This window comes from Callionymus lyra, chromosome 1 (genome assembly GCF_982586985.1).
Source record: "Callionymus lyra chromosome 1, fCalLyr1.hap1.1, whole genome shotgun sequence".
Taxonomy (NCBI): Eukaryota; Metazoa; Chordata; class Actinopteri; order Syngnathiformes; family Callionymidae; genus Callionymus; species Callionymus lyra.
The window spans coordinates 22,073,888-22,088,577 of record NC_141818.1 but is presented as its reverse complement, the minus strand read 5'-3'; positions in this window follow the sequence as shown (position 1 = coordinate 22,088,577).

Sequence of the window (14,690 nt, the reverse complement as noted above, 5' to 3'; positions counted from 1 at the left end):
AGTGAAAGAAACACTAAAAAAATGTGTCTTTTTAACATTTCTATCGCTGACGTGTAACTTATAACATATTTTTTAACTGTCTTCTTGGTGTTTAATGGTGTATAAGACATATGTGAAATTGATTTAACTTTTGGATGACTGTTAAAGACTCTGTGAGTCACTATCTTTCAAAGCCAAGCCCCAGAGTGGAAGGATCAGCTTCATTACATGTCCTCGCAAGGCAATGAGCCACAAAATAGTATAATAACATAATTATGATAAGAGTTAAGGGAGGGACAGTGTGAAGTCAGCAGTTTTCTTGTCACTCTTTGTGCTCGTCTAAAACATCGCAGGCGGCCAGATGCTTGCTTCGGAAATGAATGATCAGAGTCTTCATTTAAATATATATAGTAATATATAAGATGATCAAGGACCACGAAAAATCCCCCAAGACCTCTGGGTGAACACATCCGTATAAGGTTGTCAGGGTTATCAGGTTTCCACCATGCATTTCTACTTTGCTTTATTTAAATGTCAATGGTTTCGCCACCAGAACAAGTTTGAGTGAGTAACTTTCTTAAGGTTAAACAAGAGTAAAAATGGAAGTTAATGAAGATTCGACTTACTGTCAAAGGTTATGAATGATGAATTGTTAGTGTTACTTATTCTTGACTTCCTGATCATTTTGTGAACACAGAATATTACTCAGCAACTGACAATGTCCCAGTACGCAAACACAAATCTGCTCTTGTGGTTTCAAGTCATGAAGTAACTGTTCAGGTTACAAGCCACTCTTTTCCTGAACAAGTCGACTGCTTTAAAATTTCCTCTGGGAAGCGGCACAGAGCCATGCCATTGTGGAAGGCCTCTTGGAGGCTTTTAAAAAGTGCAAACTGAAGCCCTGTAATTTACATAAAAAGGTTATGGAAGCAAAAACGTTCAACTGAAACCAAAAGCATCTCACTTTTAAACTATAAGATCATCTTCGGTTGTGTAATATTCTACTTCAGCGACGTCAATCAAACAAGGGGGAAAGTTTGTTGGCAGTGATGTGGAGATTATTTTTAGATAAGACTCAGATTTTAAATCTTGGGATAATTGTTATTTTTCTTGGACACTTTATTGTTTAAAGTCTGCAAATTGCATTTGGAACTACACTGTTTATTTTCTCCTTCTATTTCCAATGGCCATTTATTTACTGGAAAGCAGGCCAAGTCATTGGTCAAGAAATCAACATACATTCCGGAATATCCAGTTTTTCTTCAAAGTATATTTTAGGTTATTGTGTTATGACTGAACTGCAAAAAATAATTTTGAGGGTTAGATCCAACCTCTAAACGCTTGTTGTAGGTAATTGCCATTAAATAGACCTGAATGTAAGTTGCTTCAGTATAGACATAGCGACACCTGCAACTGGCTAAGAGCAGACAGCGTACTTCTTTCCAGTACACCAAAGATTATCATTGATAGACAGGTCCTACTTTTCTTCGAATAAAGCCAGGCTGGGTTCAAATCTTATATAGAGACAATAGACAGGCAAAATATCATCCATCAAAAGCCACACGTTTAAAGATTGAAGGTTTGCAGAGCTGCATATTTTAACTTTAACGATGGGGACTTCCTAGGTTTGTGTTGTTTGCACATTAGCTGAAGAAAATGTTGTGGCTGGCTAGAAGTAATAGAGTCCCGAAGACTGAGTGAACAACCAGGATGAGGTGAAGCGGCGCAGTTCTGTGTAAAATAATGGATTCATTCTACAGCTATAGGTTTGTTGTATATGTGACTGACTTAAAAATAGTGATGTGCTGATGGATCTTCACGAAGCAGTGACCTATTCTTGAGAGGCCAGTGGTAGGTGGTGCCCTCAGTTTAGAAATGTTTGTTTCAATGGAATTTGGTCTTTAACTCACAAGAGATAAACAATTAATTAAATCCCAAAAGTAGAAATAGGTGGCAAATTGACTTTAAATATCCCATGGTATGAGTCATTTCTTTATCCAATATTGTTTTCATGAGTGTCTCGCACTATTGTAACAGATACAAGTTCCCTGTGAAAGACAAAGACTAGATGGCTACAGCTCATAAGGCAAAAATATGCTGGAGAATGGCAGCCTTGGTACTAGGTTCGATTTTTCTATTGCTTATTTTCCGTGTTATCTTATTTCTTTATTTTACTGTACTGACACCACAAACAATTCCTTTGTTGTTTTTAGAACATTGGCAATACACATTTCTGATTCTGTATTGCATAGATCAGGGAGAGCCATCTAGTGGACTCTGAAAGGAAGGACACTGCTTCATGAAGCTTCATCAACACATCACTTCTTTGAATCCTGTATGGCTTCACCCTGGGTTCTTTCTATTTGTTGTGCCTTTATTCTCCTAGTGCTGCCATTGGCCTCTAGACACTCTTATATTATACTCTTATATATATAGTCGGCTGTCAAGAATGGCATCGACGATACATGAAGTCAATGATGTGGTCATATCAAATTTAATTGCTACATGAGTTGCACCATTTTGTGTCGCCGTATTTCTCGTGTCTTTTCTCTTAGGCTGCAGGGGGTCTCCATCACTGTTTATTTCAGCAAGAGCTCTGACAGTGTCAGTGGTCAATCACACACACAGCCCTATATTAGTCGAGTCCCGTGGTTAGTTTGAGGCGAAAAAAGGCAACATATTTTCCATGGTTGCGGTGATTATTTTTACTTTAGCCTGCAAAGAGCTCTGCAACCCCCACCTCTACTTTATCCCATAATGCTGACTTACCCACATGCTCGGACTATGATACCAACTCCAGTGAAGAAAAAAGTCAGATTGTGAGGGGGAAAGGGGGGAGAGCCAGGGAGAGGGCGTGAGGGGAAACAGAGCTGATTATCCAAATACAGTCATTAAAGGGGAAATGTGTTTTTGGAGCTGTCAGGATGATTAATGAGCGAGAGCAAATCCGCACAAATGCTCTTGTTTAGTCTAACTGGCGGACATGATCCTGCCCATTGATTTATGGCAGGCCTGCTGTGTGACACCACACTGAGGTTAGTGTGTGTGTGTGTGTGTTTGATTGTACACATATGTGTGTACATGTGTGGGTTCGTGCGCACACACACCATGCAGCACAAAGCCGCGAGTTACTCCACCTGACCAGAGAGCAGATCAAGAGAAGTAAATTATCCTCTGCACTTCTGACAAATCAGCAACACAAACCAGATCTGAGACTTTTACGACTCCGTGATTGAACATCAACAAAACGATCACTGTTATGTTCAGATGAATCAAGTGTTGTCCAGCCGCACTTTGACTCACATCTGTCTGCTGTCAATGTCACGCCTCGAAGATACGATTACAACCAAAATTTCAGTTATGGATGATGAATATTTGATTATCTTTCTTTTGGAATGCTCATTTACTTTGTGCAAATCCCTGATCACTACATATCATTAGCCTTTGTTGAGATATCACATGAAAGAACCCAAATAGAAAGTTTAATAAAAACAGATTTAAAGTCATAAATCAAAGGTTGTGTAAACATTTAGTTCATCATTAGCATCCCAAACACTCCACGATGAAGCTATTAAAGTTATAGATTATTATCAAAGTTGACCACATCAGAGGTCTGTAGTCCTGCGTCGAGTGCCTTGCTACACGACACTTCAACACTTGAGAGCCTGGCATGAGTTCCGTGTGATCACAGACAGCCTCTCCTCTTTCAAGTCAAGTTCTGCCAAACTATCCAGAGAAGATGTTCTTCGGCTGAAAGACATAAAGTCAGTGACAGACAGAGACCAGGAGCGTCGCAGTATGAGCTGTCAGTGTTGCAGTAATGATGTCATTGTTAAGGACTGTAGTGATTACAACCCTTATAAAAAAAGGTTTACTTTCAGAAAATTTAAGTTTTAGATTTTACTTTAAAATTGCCTCTTGGTAAGAATACCTGAAGTTGGAGCACCACCTTTGATTATAGTACAAAGGAAACTATTAAATGTATATAAGGTAAGGTAAGGTAAGGTAAAACTTTATTGATCCCTCAGGAGGTCTCCTTTGGGAAATTGTTTTTTTACAATAGCCAGCAATTTTTCATAAACAATAAAAAATAATACATAAAAAATAAAATAAGAAGAACATAAAGAGGAAGAACAAGATGACACAATCTAAGTCTAAAGACAAAGACAAAGGACATAGGTCAAGGAAAGAAAAACAACAAAGACAAAGATACAAAGACTAACATGGAACAGAACATCCAGATACTCTCACTCCACTCCTGCCCCCGAACTCAGAATTGTACAATTTAATAGCCCGAGGGATGAATGAGTCCCTGAGTCTATTTGTTTTGCACCTGGGTAGGAGCATTCGTGCACTCATTCTGCTTCTCTGCTCACTGATGACAGTGCTGAGAGGATGACTGTCATCGTCCATGATGGACAGTAGTTTGTTCAATGATCTCCTCTCAGCAACTGTCACCAGTGAGTCCAGCTTCATTCCAACCACAGAACCAGCCCTCCTGATCAACCTGTCCAACCTGTTGACACTCCTCTTGGACACATTTCCACCCCAACACACCACAGCATAGAACAGGACACTGGCCACCACAGACTGGTAGAACATGCAGAGGAGCTTCTTGCAGATGTTAAATGAACGAAGCCTCCTCAGAAAGTACAGTCTACTCTGAACCTTCTTATACACATGGTCTGTGTTGCAGGACCAGTCCAGTTTACTGTCCATCCACACACCGAGGTACTTATAGTTGTCCACTATCTCCACCTCGTCGCCTCTGATGGACACTGGACGTGGCTTTGTCCTGGACCTCCCGAAATCCAAGACCAGCTCCTTGGTTTTTGAGGTGTTCAGCTGCAAGTGGTTCCTCTCACTCCAGTCCACAAAGTCACGTATCAGACTCCTGTACTCGTCTTCGCTGTTGTCCCTGATGCATCCAACAATGGCAGTGTCGTCAGCATACTTCTGGACGAGACTCAGCTCTGAGTTGTAGCAGAAGTCTGAAGTGTAGATGGTGAAGAGGAGAGGGGCCAGTACTGTCCCCTGAGGTGCTCCTGTACTGCACACCATAGTGTCAGACTTGATGTCCTTCAGCCTGACATACTGTGGTCGATCAGTAAGATAGTCCGTAATCCAGGAGACCAGACCAGGGTCCACATGCATCTTAGTCAGTTTGTCCTGCAGCAGAGTGGGTTGGATAGTGTTGAAGGCACTAGAAAAGTCCAGGAACAGGATTCTCACTGAACCGCTTCCTTTATCCAAGTGGGAGTAGGTCCGATGCAGCTGAACGATTACAGACCGGTGGCACTGACTTCGCAGCTGATGAAGACACTGGAGCGGCTGGTCCTCAAACATCTTACGCCACAAGTCCATTATTTAATTTGCCTTATTATTAACTATGAAACACTTGTTTGAATCAATCGTATTAACTGAAGTCACTACTTGTTTGTCTTGATTATTTGTTCTTTACTGAGTAAGAGGCTCTTAAATTGACAGTTACACACCAAAATGGATACCGACGTGAAGTTCTATAGATTTATTAGAAAAACTGTGACGATGAATGATAAAAATTAGTTTCTATTTAGCGTTTTGTAACTGAAATGAAGGAAAAGAATCTTCTCAAATATAAACCAGCAGATTTAACCCAGACACATAAATTTATGTTCAGATGATTGATCATGGAGGTTTCTTACGTCGTCAAAAGGATAGAAGATGTCAACTTTTTCCACAGGACCAGGTTCAACGCCTGTTCTTCTGTTCGCTGTCTAGTAGCAAGATTTGGTGGTCACGGGTGAAGGAGCCAATGGTTAAAATGATATTGCAGATTGCCTTGGGTTTGTGAAAGGTTCTCTGAAATAGATCCGTTATCCAAAAAGGGAATTTCCACAGGAAGTATGATTCACTACAGGACCGTCACACGGGCGTCTCTATCGCTTTGATGTTGACCGACAGCCTGAGAGTAAAGTTTAATTCTAAACAAAGAAGAAATTAACTTAAATTTGTGAGATTTCGGAAAGTTGATATTTTTTTAGTTTAGTTGAAGTCTTTAATTTTGGTGCTTCCAGCTTACATCCTGCTTGTGTGGAGTTTGTATGTTCTCCCTGTTTTGCTTGGGTTTACTCTGGGCACTCCAGTTTCCTCTCACAGTCCAAAAACATATAGAAGTTATTTCAGCATTCTAAATTGTTTGTAGAGGTGAGTGTGTGTGTGTGTGTGTGTGTGTGAGTTATAGTTAGTCTCTCTGTGCTGGTGGCCTGTATATTTCCCTTATTTCCTAATAATCCTATTACTTTATAGGGGTTGGAGACCATCCTGTCTTCTTCGGGCAGGAGGCTGAAGAGACCATGGAAAGGAAACTAGTCTGTCACACGGCACACAAAAACTTTGGAAGGATCTTACTCTCTCTATGCGCTTGATAGAGTCTACTGACTCCTTCAAGACACATCTTAAGACACTTTTATTCACGAAGGCTTTTCCTTGATTTGCTGGAACTCCTGTGTCTTTCTCTGTGTTATCTGGACCTTTTAAGTTTATATTTTATGAAGTATTATTTTGACTGTTTAAGCTCTTCGTGACCCTGGTCTGGAAAAGCGCTCAATAAATATAAATTACTTACTTACAAAGATAAACAAACATTCACACACAGTCATACCTAAGAACAATTTCCCTAAGTTCCAAATCCACCTCTGTATGTTTCTGGACTGTGGGAGGAAACCGGAGTGTCCGGAGTAAACCTTACGCAACACAGGGAGAACATAGAAACTCCACAGAGAAAGGTCACAAGTTGACACTCTCTGGACCTGGAAGTGAACCAGCAACCTTCCGGCTGTGAGGCAATCGAAGTGGTTAAATTGCGCTAAATTGTAACCATGAGCCACAAAGACACATTTATATTTCAAACTTAAGCTAATGGCATATCTTTGTATTTGTTCAAAACACACCAATACATACAAAAAATGGTAACAACGAAATGCCTTTTATACAATTTCAAACTATTTAACAAAGAAATGAATACACTGAACACCAAACTGTTAACAAACACAGCATAAAAAATCATGACAACAACAGGTCAAACAAAAGCAAATAACAAATGGAATGTATAAAAAGAACACTGAGATCAGACAGTTGAGCGAGTATCAAGAAACACTTTAAAAGTGACAGGTGTTCAAGTCTGCACTCATCTTGTTATTTACAGCTACAATGCGCTGCAGTCATTACGGTTTCATCATCCTGTCTAAGTCAAGCGGGCCTGGGGGAGATTGAACAAACCGCATGGATAGATTCACCTCCCGGGGACTTTCCCTTAGATTTGATAAGAGTGTGTCTTATCAAATCTAAGGGAAAGTCCCCGGGAGGTGAATCTATCAGTACGTTCGTGCTCTCCTGGCTGGACAAATGGATGGCGAGCAGCTGTTGGCCTCACAGCCCCCTCCCTTCAGCCAACCATTAGTCCTCTCTGTCTACTATTTCCTCATTCTCCCTCGCTTCTCTCTGAAGTCCGGGGCGATGGCTTTCCCACACCCCCACAGCCTTGCTCGCACTGTACTGGATCGTGGCTTTGTTACAAGATTACACTGTCCACCCACACCGTCATGCACACACATGCTCGTAATCACGCTCACACATACTCGATTAGGTTTCACAAAGGGCAGAAAGCCGGATGAGACATCCGAGTGTGGTGATAAGAGGAGATTTGACTAACAAGAGGATTTATACGGCTCCGGGGGAGCGAGAACACTTTGTAACTTTGGGCTTTAACTCTGGAATCATGACTCCCAAACATCAAAACAAGCTGCAGGACAAAATAAGTATAATCATTCAGAAAACTTTGCATCAAGTTGTTTGTTAGCAACGTGATATATTGGATCATTAAAAACCTGCTGTTGTTTTTCAAATGTTCATCTGATGACGCTTTCTACCATAGAACCAGTCTGAAGAACTCAGACATCCGGCTGGGACTTGGATTGGAGCCATTTCTTCTCCCATTCCACCATCAATCCATGTATGTAGAAAGCATGTCATGGCATCTACACATTGGCAGTAAAAACCTCTATGGCGGAGTTACTTACATCTACTCCATGCTTCCGATGAAAGAATTATTTATTTTTTATGTATTTATTTAATTACGTCTACGCTCATAATTCCGGATCCAAATACAAATAATTAACCTTGTTTTTATTATTTATTTTATTATTATATTATCATTTTCCAAATAAGGCTTCTGATTGGTTGAGAGATGGCAGAAAGTCAATATCCTCCTTTAACACAAACAAATCCAACAGTTGTCACACATTTGACGGTGATTCTGTACATATTAACTTTATTTACTTGGTATAAATGAGACAAATATAACTGAAAAGCTAGTGGTGACCCTGCTGTATGTGGTATTGCTTGTGATTATTTGGTGTGTGTAATTTTGTACTTTTTGTCTCTGTATTTGAGGTTCTTAACCTATAAATGGCATAGGTTATGTTTTTGACAGTGTCGTTTTTTCTACTTTGTTTTCCGACAAAATATTTAAAAAAATATTTATTGATTTTCTTAAAATTGCAGGATGATAGAACTGGGCTGATTCAGTCATCTTGATTTTGGAAAGTTTTAAAGGTTATTTGTTCACTTTAAAAGGATTCACGCTGTAGGTACTTACCAACTCCAATTAGAAAGAGAAAAAATCCCAGCATACATTAGATCGCAAAAAAAACACTTTAATTTAAAAAATGTGTTGTTGTTGTTGTTTATTTCACATTTATTGAAGCTGTAATTACTTTCCTATTTCTTATGATGATTGGTTTAATGGGAAACAGTCATGACTCATGTAGTGGAACTCTATTTCTTGAAGTGTTCTTCATTTCTTATTTTTGTCTCGACAGCATGTCTGTGAGTGTCATGTGACCATCAGACTAGTTTTCATAAGTGGGTCATGGACAGTGTTTTCATATGAAATACCGAGAGACTTTTTAAACTCACCTGGAAGATAAAACCAGAATACTACAGAAGTAGCATTCTCGTTTTCTTCTGATACTAGAAGGAACTTGAAAAATTATTTTAAAACTTTTGGTTATCAACTTATGGATCATACATAGGGAGGAGCTGTATAAGGAGGAGATACTTGAGTCTAAGATAAGTATAAGATAATGCACACAGGTTGAGGTGGAGGTGCCTGGTTTGACCGAGAAACAAGGAGAGGAAGTACTCCCCTACAGTGATGTATCATATTTATAGTTCATTTTACTAACCATCATTTTTTGTAGATACTAAACTGAACAGATTGTTTAGGCCACGTAGTCAGTGAAGCTAAAAAAATTGTGTGTTCCACTTTCAAGTTGATATTATGATAAAAAATGGCTCGCAAACTCAATGCTTCTGGCTTGAAGATTTAGGATAGTAAGTAAAAGTACTTGATAGGTATTTTTTGTGTTGTTTTAACACAATAAACAACTATTTTGAGAGCCTAAATAAGATAGTTCATATTTAGAAAATAATATAGGAAAGTTTATGACGTATACTATGAATGGACAGCAGATCTAAACACTGAGTTGAAGTGGAACACACTTCAGTTCTTCTTGTCAGAATTTTAACTCTGTGTTTAAGGATAATAAAAACAAGTCCTCAGTGACAGAGGAAAAAAGGCTTTTTTCGTTTGTCAGTGCAAATTAACTAAAGATACTATTTTACCTTTGAAATCAGATTCATATGTCTGCAGTAATGAAACCAGTTTAAATTTCAACACACTGAATATCGATGTCTGTCTAAATGAAATATATATAGACTCAAATGGCTTAATAAGGATTTTTGGCACGGGTAAATGCTCTGTCCTTCCCAGCGACAAATTGCAAACAAAGAAAGTGATTTAGTGGACCAAAGTAGAAAAGCCAGATGTTCCTTTCACAGTTGGTGGCAGCAAGCCCGGAGCTAAAAACAGAGAGCATGTTTGACTCACACAAACCAGGTGACAGAAACATGATTCCTCGTTTGAGAAAACTACTGGAGGTGAATTGATGAATAAATGTGCATTTTCAATTCAGAGTTGTTTTTCCCTCCATGACTTCCCAAGTCAGTGGGCTGAAACACATCGCCTCATTACGCTGCTTGTTTGGAAATTTACAAAAAAAACCTCAATAAACATTTGCCCTCCAGCTCAAACTGGGCTGTTAAAACATATTAAAGGGGACTGAATGATGTGAAGGAGGTTTTTATTTCAGGTGATTGTAGACTTTTAAAGAGCTCCACTCGGGTTAATGGTGCAGGCACCAGAGCTGGCAGCTCCCTCACGATCTGCCTTCCAAGGAAATTGTCCGGCCAAGTTTGAGTTCGCAGTTATTGAACTTAAACACAAGTGAAATGGAAAATGGATAATATCATTGCTGTCAAGGGCGATAATAGCCGTGTCTGACACTTCGGTGCTTGATCCCGGGGAGCAATTAAGGGCACAATCCAACCCGAGCTGACCCAGGGCGTTGGATCCAGATGGTTTCTGCTGGTTTAGCGTAGAAATATGTAGCCAAAGAGGAGGAGGACTCGGGGAGTCAACAGAAATCTTCGGCATGCAGCCCAACTGTGAACTCATTCTCTGCGAATGTGTGGTAAATGTACACATTCATGGTACTGCCAGTGAACGTGCTGATGTTCCAGCTGCAGCTTCAAGGCAGCATGTGTCAAGTTAATGTGTGTGTGTGTGTTCATGTGTCACAGAGCAATGATTAATGACCTGCAGCCTTGCTTTCTTCCACTTCCTTCCTTTCAGGTCCGCTTGTGTCACACACGTCACGTCGTGTCACCGTAATGGACGCTGGCAGACAAATTTATGTGCTCCTGCGTGGCCTCATGAACACAAACAGACCAGAACTTCCTTCACTTGCAAATGTGCACGCACGCATTTACATTTACATCTCAACACAGGGACTTTGCATGTCAGTGGGACATCTGTAAACTCAGAGCTTGAGTCTGAGCGAGTCACTGCTGCTGCTTTAACTGTCGTTTTAACACACATAAGTCATACTGAATGCTTGTTAAATACTCTTTTTTTTTAAGGTATCTGTGGGGCCAAATGTTAACGGTCCAATCATACCGAGAGGTATCTCATTCTTAAATATAGTCTGTTCAGGAACACAAAGTTCATGGTGGGACAGGAAAAAGGTTTTTCATCATTAAGAAAATAGCATTGACAGTTAGCAGCATCACTTTATGAAGTTTTCATTTGACTAATGAGAACTTGTCATAAAAAGTTTCTTTACATTTGAAGTTTTATTTTTTATTTTTTTATTTTTTTTATACTGGAGACCACGTTAAAACCTACTCACGGACTGGAAATGATGCCCGGGTTGTACTTTGGAATTGCTTCCTTGTTTTGACTTTACATAAAATATATAATAACTAGTACAATATTCTGTAATATTCCAGCAATATTTTGTGAAATATTCTGGCAGGGTGCAATATCTTGTGCCTTATTCATCCATTAATATAATTTGTTCTTAGAATAGTTTGTATAGTACATGTATTTATATTTATATTCTTTACATACTTTCTTATATTCATTTTTTTTAAATACCCAAAAGAAAACGTCTTACTTTCTAACCCTATTGTTGCTTAGGGACTCTCTGGCACTGAATGTAGACACTTTTGATCTTGTTGTGCAATTTGTTGAACAATGACTATTTTGATTCCTATTTAAATGTTATTGTAGCTCATGGGAACAATTAAAATAAAATGTAGGCATCCTAGTTAGTATATTGAAAAATCTTTAAATAAACAACACATATTTTTCACATGAAAGTTCATTTATAATTGGAGAGTTTTGTGAAGTCAAGTTGGTCCCTCTGGTAAACGTCCTAATTCACAACATTTGTAAATCCACTACTACTGCTTTAAACCTTTAGGACAAAATGAAAATATTAGAAGAATAACATTGATAACTTTTTTCCTCACTGTGCTAACAGTCAAGTTAACAAGTTAAAAAAGAGCCTCTGATTGTGTAGTTAAAGGAAGTAACAATGAAGAATGCTGACTAACCCAACAACAATCATTTCTCACCTTCCTCAATGACACAGTCTCTCACACACGCTTCTGTTTGACTTGTGGACTTGATGTTCAACATTCATCTCTGCATGTGAGTTTAAAAAGGCTGAGATTAAAAGGGTAAACGTGAGTTATGGGATGAAGAAATAGAAGGATCGGTGGAAAACAGAGGGCAGAGAGAGAGAACAAGTCTTGCATGTGTGCAGGTTCCCAGCCCTGTCAGGCCGCTGTCAGCCGGTGATTTATGGCGCTGAGACTGGGAGCAGTCCTCGCTGCCAGCTCTGTATTGTTACAACTGACAGCTAATGAGGCCGGACGGGCTTTCAAGCACAGCACTTAACAGAGGCCTCCATCTTCACCAGTCACCCGGCTCTACTTCTCCCCTCCATGTATTTCTTCTCGGCAGCGGGGTGGCAGATTTGGGGGAGAAAATGAGTGGCTTGGGCAGAGATGCATGGTCACCACATACGTCGGTGCTGCACTTTAGCTGCAGGGAGACGTAGATGAAGTCACGTGACGCTGTTGTCACTCAGGATCTGTGAATCTGTGACGTTGCTGTTTTACCTTTTAGCCCACACGGCTGCTCAGTAATGACTTGGAGAGTCTCTAGTGAGGCGCCCCCCCCGCCTCCCTCGGCCCCTAGCTTCTTGTCAGTGGTGATTAATGGCACCAGGGCTCCGCCGTGGCTTACACTGCCAGTTCCAGCCATGTTCCCTTGATACTTAATGAACTCTGACAAACTTCTTTTCCCCTGCTCTGTTGTTCCCTCTACCCTCGCCGCCCCCTGCCACCCTGTTTAAAATGCAGGCCAACGATCTGCCACTGCAGCGACCAGAGGTCAGCTCCACTGCTGCTGCCTGCAACCAAGATGTCTAAAAATACCAATAAAACTGGCCCCGGGGTGGATGGACCCCTGAAGCCTTGTGGAGGTTAGAGATTAAACCGAAGTCACAGAGCCAAAAATCTGTCATAGTAGTATGAGACATGATGACCAATCTGTACCGTTTCTCAATGTAGCGGGTGGATAAGGCATGAGAAGGAAAAAGCATTAACCTTATGAAGCAGTCGAAGTACAAACATTTCTCAAATGTTTTACTTTTTGCGGTTAATAGCGCCATCTCGTGGTTTTAAAGAATATTGCTTTTCTTGTTTTCAACCTCCGTGGAGGTTCAATGCTTTTTCATTAAGAACATGGTACATTTCTACATGTCTGGAATTATCACCAAACATATTTATTAAAAACATACTCTAAAAACATAATTTATAGTGGTTTTAAGTACAATTATATAAAATGTATACAAGTCACAGTCTTACTTTCCATCCAAGCTTACATTTACTGCTTTCTAATGTCAGATCACTGACAGTAAATGACAACAGGAGATCTGACAAGACCCTGACAGGCAATTTTTATTTTTTATTTTTTAGTAGTTAATAATAATACTTTAAGCATGAATATAAACTGAAATGTTATACACTGATAATTTTAAACTGATTGGTATATTTGCTAGCTTAGCTAGTTCATAACAACAACATACATTAAGCAGGGTCTTTTTGTTGTTTGTTATATCCCCTTAGTTTTTTTAATTTTTTATTTCTAAGTAATTTGTATTTGTATTTGTGTTATCAGTTTTATCTTGATCTTTAAAATATATACTTTATTTAGTATAGTTTTTATTGTTTAAGCGCTTTGCGACCCTGGTCTGGAAAAGCGCTGTATAAATTAAAATTACTTACTTACTTACTTACTTACTTTTCTGTGTAATGTTTAAAAAAGGAGGTAAGTCAAAGAATGTTGTGTATTATACACTGTGATTTGTTTTCAACAAAATAAATTAAAGTAAAGTAAAAAATAAAAATGTAACCTGGGTCCCATATTTTAACCTCGGCTGGGGAAATATTTTGCAGTCAAATTATTTTTTGTTTTAATGGAAATGGTGCATTTTTTGAAGAAAATGAGTTCTACTTTATCAACTTCAGTATATTATTACTAAACAGCTAAAATGTGTACTCAAAGAATTGCACAAAACCACATTTTGAAAAATGTATTTAACATATATCTGTTTATGTGGGTCAGGATATTTCTTTTGTTTAATCTTTACCATCATTTTCGTCCTAAAGATGTCATCGCTTATCTGGATATTATCTTTCAAAGGTGGCCGCTAGCTTGAACGTACATCAATGCCACCTACTGGATTGAATTTCAGAATCTTAGGATTTATAAATAAATGCATACATTTTATTTTAATAATTCCACATCATTCTTTATTTTTCTCCATATTATATAACAGCATTTTAGCATAAAAAGCAGCAGTTTACCCATTCTCAGATGTAATAGGGGAAGTTGAGGAAGTCTCAGTTACTCCATATTAATGTCTGACAAATGTATAACTAACTTATACATTTGATTTATAAACTGGATTTATTTCCTTCTACTTTGTTGAAACTCTAGCTACTTTGTGACCACATTGGTGCCATCTCAGTTTCAGTCCGACAGTGAGTATAATACAGTAATGCAACTATGCCAGACTATTCCACTTTCGTGTACATCAAATGAGAGCCATATGTCTCAAATTAATTCAAATGTTTTTGATTTCAGGTGGCATAAGACCAATCCAGAACATTATTCATTTCCACCTCTTGTTTCAGTAGTCTTAGTACTCACCCTGATAGGGCCTGCCCTGCACCTTTCAGTTTTATTGACTTGT